Source organism: Monodelphis domestica, chromosome 2 (genome assembly GCF_027887165.1).
Source record: "Monodelphis domestica isolate mMonDom1 chromosome 2, mMonDom1.pri, whole genome shotgun sequence".
Classification (NCBI taxonomy): Eukaryota; Metazoa; Chordata; class Mammalia; order Didelphimorphia; family Didelphidae; genus Monodelphis; species Monodelphis domestica.
In genome coordinates, this window is record NC_077228.1 from 326949381 (window position 1) to 326957348 (window position 7968).

Sequence of the window (7968 nt, forward strand, 5' to 3'; positions counted from 1 at the left end):
TTATCACTCACCATGAGACCGTCTCCAAGCTGGGTTCCAGTCCTCCACTAAACTCAATCTCCTGAACTGAGTTCAGAATCATCTCTTGAACTGACTTTTATCCTTCTTTTAAAGAGAATTTTCTCTTATGTCACCTCCCCTAAATTTTTACATCTACCAATCACAGTAGACGCTTTTTTCCAGGACTGCCCATTCTTAGTTCTCACCATTCTTTAGTTCTCACCTTTTCTGGTTAGATTATATCTTCTGAGGTACTTCACACTTCTTTGTTAAGCTTGCCTTTTTGTGAGTTACTTGACTATTTTGTGATTAATTTAACCTTTACAGGTACTTAACACCTTTTTGTATTAGATCTAAAAATAGACTTAGCTTAAGGTTCTAGCTCCACTATAAGGTATGAGTTAAGTACCTTCATTGTTCAATCAGGATTTTACAACTTTATCTTCCCCTAAAGTATGTCTAAATATGGTGGAGTAATTTCCAGATTCACACTATATATTTATATGTACATATATATATATGTATATATATATATATGTATAATTTTTACTTGGATCTCACCCACCCATTTGCACCACCAATTTCTTATTGAATCCCCAGACTGTTAAATTTAATTGTGGTTGGACTCTAAATATTTTATATAGGTAGTTGCCGGGCATTTAATTTCTAAATTCCAAAATGAATTACTAAAGTAAATGGAATTTACGGAAATTTTTTTTTTTTACAATAGAGGGAAGATATTAAGTAAGAGAGAAAAGGGAGAGAGAGAGAGAGAGAGAGAGAGAGAGAGAGAGAGAGAGAGAGAGAGAGAGAGTGCTCTGGCTTCTTCTGATATCAGTTAGAAATTCTAAGCCCCAGCCAGGGGAAGAGAGTCTCACACTATGGGCCTTTCTCAGAGGTTAGGCAGGTTCACTAAGTCAGACTTTCACTCACTAATGGTGACTGTCTAAAATGGAAAAGCAGTCTGAGGTCTCCTGCATGAGTTCCTCCAGGGGTCCAGTTCCTCCAGTCCAACTCTGAGTCAGAGAATCCTCCATCCAACTGGAATCTCAAATTGAATATCTTCTTCTGGCCTCTGGTCCTCTTTTTAAAGATCTTTTTCTCTTGTGTCACCTCCCCTAAATTTCACATCTACCAATCACAGCAGATGCTTTTCTCCAGGACTGCCCACTCTTTAGTTCACACCTTCTTTGGTTAGATTATATCTTTTTGGGTTGCTTAACACCTTTTTTAGTTAGTTTACCTTTTGTAGTTACTTAGCACCTTTTTGTAGTTAAAATTAGTAGATCTTCTTAAAATACTGAGTCACCACCTTTTTGGAGATTAAAATCTAAAAATAGATTGTGTATTACAATTCAATCTTCCCAATAAAGGAAGAGCTAAGTATCTTCATTGTTACAATCAGGAGATAGCTAAATCCAGTCTTCACAATACTATTATTTCTCAAAGCATTCTAGTAGTAGTCCCATAGATCTGGCTGCCCTCCTAAACACTAATTTAGAAGATTCACTCCTGTGCCTTTCCTTAAATAGCTGGTAGATTAGATTAGTTCTTTAGTGAACATTTACTCAAATGGCATGACAAGAAAAATAGTTAAAAAAGCATTTTCCCCAAAATATCAGGGAACATGCTCTCCTAAAATCTCAGAAGTAGGAGGTGGAAAGGATGGGTACAAACTTAAAATATAATGGCAGTAAAGCACATATGTCAATTCCAGAATTGAAGGCCTTGATATGCCCTCTCTTTATAGAGAGCTCTCATGAAGTTTGCAAAGGACAGTGTCTCTTGTCTCCAATGGACTAGCACAACTGGGCTTGCAACTTCTAGGGTGCAATATCTCAACTGGATGGGCAGCCCAGTAGGTCTCTGAATGGCTGTGTTGACTCTTCACCAAGCTTCCCAGGACATGGCATTTCTGCTAAACAATTTGACCCTCTGATTTCCTAGGTTTGCTTTCCAATTGACAGCTATAGACTTTTTTTCTACCTTTCCTTTTCCAAAGGCAACAACTTTCTCTTTATTCAAAATCTTTTCCTCTTCCTCTCCTTCCATCTTCTATTATTGAAACTTTGTTCTACCCCTGATAACATATCTTTCCTGGTCTCCCTTTCCAGAACTGGCTATACCTTCACTCATTCTTTTCTACTCATTGATCAAGGTGAAGGAGTTGTAATTCTCCTTCATCCCATTTGTGACTTCCAGATTCTCTCTCTTCTTCCATTTCTTGGTCTCCTCCTTGAGGTTCATGCTATTCATCTCTTAGCACCAATCAAAATCCTGGTAGCTGTTGTCTACAGACCCCCAGGTTACTTCCCTTCCTTCCTCAATTAATTTAGAGCATTTTTTTCTCTCCTTACTAAATCCTGCCCTCATACTGGAGGTCTTCAACATACATTCTTACTTTCCCTCAAACACCCGAACCATTCAGTTACTCAAGCTACTCACTTCTCACAACCTATCCCTTCAGCCTACCTCAATTACATACAAAGATGGTTGTACTCTTCATCTTGTCATCATCTACAAATGTACTACTTCCATGTTCAAGAATTCTGAAACCCCCTTATCCAACCATAGTCTATTGATTTTCCTTTTGACTTCCTTAATCAAACCCAACTATGACAAGTTTTTAAAAAATTAATCAGCTCATCATTTCTTACAGTGCAGTAATATTTCATCACAATCACATACCACAATTTACTTAGCCATTCCCCAATTGATGGTCATCCCTTCAATTTCTAGTTCTTTGCTATAAATATTATGAAACCTAGAAGTTCTTTTCCTTTTTCCCCACTCTCCTTTGGAAATAGGCCCAGCAATAGTATTGTGGGTCTAAGGGTACAGTATACAGAGTTTTATAGCTCTCTGGATTATAGCTCTCTGAGTTTTATTGCTTTCCAAAATGTTTGGATCAGTTCACAGTATGTTAGTGTCCCCACTTCTCCATATCCCCTTCAATGTTTGCCATTTTGCTCTTTTGTCATGTTAGCCAATATGATGGGTATGTGATGATACCTCAGAATTGTTTTGGTTTGCATCTCCCTAATCAATAGTGATTTAGAACATTTTTTTATGCACCTACGTATGGTTTTGATTTCTTCCTCCAAAAACTATATCTTTTATTTATCAATTGGGGGGGATGACTCTTATTCCCATAAATGTGACAACGTTCTTTATATATTTAGATATGAGATCTGTAAGAGATTGTCTATGAAAAATTCCTCCCAGTTTTCTGTTTTCCTTCTAATCTTTTTTTTTAAAACCCTTACCTTCCGTCTTGGAGTCAATACTGTATATTGGCTCCAAGGCAGAAGAGTGGTAAGGGCTAGGCAATGGGGGTCAAGTGACTTGCCCAGCGTCACACAGCTGGGAAGTGTCTGAGGCCAGATTTGAACCTAGGACCTCCTGTCTCTAGGCCTGGCTCTCAATCCACTGAGCTACCTAGCTGCCCCCTTCCTTCTAATCTTGATAACATTTATTTGTACAAAACTTTTTCAATTTAATGTACTCAAAATTATTCATTTTACATCTCACAATGCCCTCCACCTCATTTACTTATAAATTCCTATCCTATTTTATAAATTATCCATAAATCATATAGGTAATATGTTCTCTGTTCTTCTAATTTTGCTTATGATATTTCCTTTTATGCCTAGATCATATATCCATTTTGATCTTATGTAGGTGAATAGTGAAAGATACTGGTTTATACGTAACTTCTGCCAAACTACTTTCCAGTTGCCCCAGCAATTTTTACCAACCATGATCTCTTAATTATTCAATCCAATGGTCTTTTCCTCATTCTCCTTGACTTTTCTGCAGCTTTTAGATCATGCTCTGCTTAACATATTCTTCTCTCTGGGTTTTGGGGATATCATTTTCTCCTACTTTTACTCCTACCTATCTGACCACTCCTTCTTAGTCTTCTTTGCTGGAGCTTATCCAGATCACTCCTCCTAACTATAAGTGTTCCACAGGATTCTGTATTTGATGATCTCATCTGCTTAATGGATTTATCTCAATGCTGACAATTCTCAAATCTACCTATCATTTCTTAACCTCTTTGCTGACCTCCAATCTTGCATCAGACATGTACATCTTAAACTCAACACGTCTGAAATAGAACTCATTATCTTTTCTCTTAAGCCTTTCCTAACTTTCATATCTGTTAAAAGACTACATCCCAGGGGCATCTGAGTAGCTCAGTGGATTGAGAGCTCCAGGCCTAGTGACAGGAAGTCCTGGGTTCAAATCTGGTCTCAGACACTTCCCAAGTGTGTGACCCTGGACAAGTCACTTGACCCCCATTGCCTAGCCCTTACCACTCTTCTGCCTTGGGACCAATACACAGTATTGATTCCAAGACAGAAAGTAAGGGTTAAAAAAAAGAAAAAAAAAGACTACATTCCATCTCAGCTACATCCCAAATACTCAGGCACTATAGCACTGGAGTTACAAAAGCAAAAGTAGAGAATTCCTTTTCCCCAAGGAGTTTTTTTTTCATTTTAATAGGGAGATAATAAGTATAACTATAAGTATACATATATATGCAATATATGCACAATGAATACAAGGTGGATTTTTAAAATTAATTACTTTCTTTTATTTGTCTTCAAACTGCATGAATCCCTTAATTGTTTTAAACCTTTGCTTTCTCTCTTATAATCAGTTCATAGTAAGAATTATAAGGCAGAAGAGCAGTAAGGGCTAGGCAATTGCCCAGGGCCATACAGCTAGGAAGAAGGTCAAATTTGAACCCAGGTCCTCTCAACTTCAGGCCTGGCTCTTTATGAACTATCCTACCTAGCTGCCTCCCATATGAGCTTCAATTGGATGGCCCAGTTCATGCTAGCCAGTCATTTTTCAGTAACTTAGACTTGATCCTCTATGCCTTCATCTTTCCATTCTTTAAGGGTGGCCCTTATTTAAAAGCACTTCTATCTCATTTGATGAATTTAATTGTTCTTCCTTGAATCTGTTTTCAAAAAGCTCATTATATATTTTTAAATTCACTTCTATTTTGTTTCCAGTTCCAAATTATCCATCCCTCCCATTGAGAAGGCAAGAAAAACAATCCATTACACACACACACACACACACACACACACACACACACACACACACACACACGTTGCACAAAACAAATTTTTTCATTACTCAAGTCCACAACAAAACAAAAAAGACAGAAAGAAATATTCTAAGTCTATCACTTCTCTATCTGGATATAAATTCTCAAATCTACTTATTTCAAATTTTATCAAGAATCTGTTGGAATTGTGGTTGGCCATTGTGTTGATCAAAGTTCCTAAGTCTTTCAAAATTGATTATCTTTTGAATATTGTTGTTACTGTATAAATTATTCTCCTTGTTCTGCTAACTTAAATGCAGTAAACATTTATTAAATATTTTATGTGCCAGGCACCCTCTGTTAAGCACTATAGATTTACATATTATGTATATGTAGTATTCTTATACAAATAAGAAAAAGAAAGATAATCTCTGCCCTCGGGAGTTTATAATCTAATGGAGACAAGCAGTACATTAAAAACAAACAACTGAAAAAAGATGGGGAGACCATCAGGGGTTGGGGGGACATGATGTTCCATGGAATCAAAACTAAACAGAGACACTTGAAAAATGAAGTTATTTAGAGAGTTCTGAGTCCTCTATAAAGGAAAGCTTCAGTAGGAGACAGTATTAGGTCCTCTTTCCCACCATTTTTTTCACTGATTCTCTTGACATAAAGACCTTTCATTCATTCATTTATTTATTTATTTATTATTTTTAAAACCCTTACCTTCCATCTTAGAATCAACACTGTGTATTGGCTCCAAGGCAGAAGAGTGGTAAGGGCTAGGCAATGGGGGTTAAGTGACTTGCCCAGCGTCACACAGCTGGGAAGTGTCTGAGGCCAGATTTGAACCTAGGACCTCCTGTCTCTAGACCTGACTCTCAATCCACTGAGCTACCCAGCTGCCCCTTCTTATTTCTTTAGATGAATTTTGTTATCAGTTTTTTTCTAGATCTATAAAGTAATTTTTGGTAGTTTAATTGATACAGCTCTGAACAAGTAAATTATTTTAGGTAGTCTTTTCATTTTTATTATACTGGCTTGCCTATTTATGAGCAATTATTATTTCTATGATTATTTAGATCTGTCTATTTTTATGAAAAGTATCTTATTTTTATTATATTATTTTATCTATATTATATTATATATATAATATATAATATTATAAGTATTTATATAGCTCCCATGTGTGTCTTAACAGGTAGACTCCCAAATAGTTTATACTGTATATAATTATTTTAAATAGAATTCCTTTTTCTATCTCTGCATTCTGGGAATTTATAGAAGTGCTTATGATTTTGGTGGGTTTATTTCATAGCCTGAAACGTTATAGAAGTTTTTCACTATTTCAATTAATCTTTTAGTAGACTCTAGGGTTCTTTATATAAACTATTACATCATCTGCAAAAAGCGATAGTCTTTTTTCCTCTTTTCCTATGCTTATCCCATCTATTTCTTTTTCTTGTCTTATTGAGATAGCTAGAATTTCTAGTGCAATATTAAAGAGTAATGGTGATAATGGATATCTACAAGGGGGTTTTATAGGGGAGAGTACTAGCAGGTTATTAAGAACTTCATGCTGAAATTGGTCCTTGAGCATATTCTTAAAGCAAACTTCCTAGGACTCCTTTGTGCTTTAACTCTGATCCTATGTGTATCCAGAAAATGAGGCAGACTGGTCATGGAGGAAGATTAGAAGATAACATATCTTGATTAATTGGTTTCCAATGTGTTTCATTTGTATCCATGAAATATCAAGAAGTTCAAAGGTTGGCCACAGACATTGGATGGACCACCTCTTGAACATTTATCAGAGTGTATGGTCATGAATCATAAAGGAGAAGTTATGGATATGTTTTGATCTGCACAGCTGGAGGGAGTACTCCTCAACAATGACATTAATGATCCATGGAAGCATTGTGTTTATATATACCTTATTCATATCTTATGTTTAGAAATTTTCTCTTTCTTGGCTTTGTGTCTGAAACTTGATATCATTTGCCAATTGAAAACATAAAAAACAAGGCAACCTCATCCTACACACACTTTTATTTATGCTGGCCCTCCATGTACCTGCTTGGCTGCAGACTATATCGCTGAATCACCTCCACAGATTTATCTAATTTACTAGCTTAGCTCATTTTCGCTCTATCACCTTTCCATAGGCAATATTCCATTCTAACCCTATATATAAATCACCAGTGTTCTCAAACTTGAAATAATTCCTCATGCCATTATGAGGAATATGTCACAATACATCTTAACCTTGGGGCGGCTGTGGGCAACTGAGTACCCTTGAAGATTCTAGGGCACTGCTATACTCTTTTGGCCAACATTCTCAGACCATATAACCTTTAGCCAAGGACCAATGTAATCAATAGATGCTAACTGTCATTCCCTCCACTCCTTTTTAAGTATGTCACTCAATAAACTTTCTGAGTTACCATATTTCTAAGTTATGATGGATTTCTAATTATTAGGGATAATATAAATAAGTCTTCATTATAATTAATATGGTTTCTTCCAATACTTAATTCTCTCTTCTTCTCATTCACATCTTGTACTTTGGCCTCATCTGTCCTTTCTAGGCTCTCATTCTTTTGTAATAGAAACTTCAAAGACTATAGAAGATAGAGAGATGTAAGCTAGAGGACAAAGTACAATTAGACAATGAAGAGGTACTTGAATAATTTGATGGACTCAAAACTAATTGAACACTGGACCTAAAGAGTAGTTTTTCATGGTTCGGTGTTGCTTTAAAGAACTCTGGAGTGCCTCGAGATCATTTGCTTTGCCCTGGGATGGTTAACATTTTTATTAATAACTTGGATAAAGACATCAACAGCATGCTTATTAAATCTGTAAATGACATTAAACTGATAGAGATAGCTAAAATTGGA